Source organism: Penaeus monodon, chromosome 15 (genome assembly GCF_015228065.2).
Source record: "Penaeus monodon isolate SGIC_2016 chromosome 15, NSTDA_Pmon_1, whole genome shotgun sequence".
Lineage (NCBI taxonomy): Eukaryota > Metazoa > Arthropoda > Malacostraca > Decapoda > Penaeidae > Penaeus > Penaeus monodon.
The window spans coordinates 47,587,441-47,587,983 of record NC_051400.1 but is presented as its reverse complement, the minus strand read 5'-3'; the positions used below and the strand labels follow the sequence as shown (position 1 = coordinate 47,587,983).

The window sequence follows — 543 nt, the reverse complement described above, 5'->3', positions numbered from 1 at the left end:
TCATTATTTTGAAAAATAGATTTTATTCATAAAAGAGAAAAATCTTTGCTCCTCAAATTGATATAGGCTTCCCAATACATATTTCTGTTGAATAGATTCTGCCATTAATTCCTCAACTTTTAGTAATGATATTTTAAAACATGAACTCTCAATTTCTATCATATATATCATAATATAGCAATAATGGTTATAAGTTGTCTGATTAACACATATGAATGTTACAGACAAAGAGAAAGACTTATTGCTACTGTCAAGAGAAAGAGAAAAAAGAGAAAGAAGTACTTTTATTTTATCTGGACTGTATCATACATAAACACACAGGTTCCTCATATTTCCCTTCGGAATGGTCCATCTGGACCTTGGGGATCTCAAAGCTGGTTTTGGGTACAGGTGAATGTAAAGAAATAATCCTCTTATATTGTTATATTAAGATGGAATAAAAACTGTTGTATATTATTGTCTGTAGTTGAGGGTTAATGGTTTTTCCTTTTATTTGATTTTGAAATTTATAGACTAATATGCGAGGACAAAGATCTAGAGATC

General features: G+C 29.7%; 1 protein-coding gene across 6 annotated transcripts in view; it reads left to right on the top strand.

Annotated features, from left to right (window-relative positions):
* LOC119582071 (vacuolar protein sorting-associated protein 13-like) overlaps nucleotides 1–543 on the top strand; it is a 48,363-nt gene that overhangs the window by 7,602 nt on the left and 40,218 nt on the right. The gene's annotated exons all lie outside the window — the stretch shown is intronic.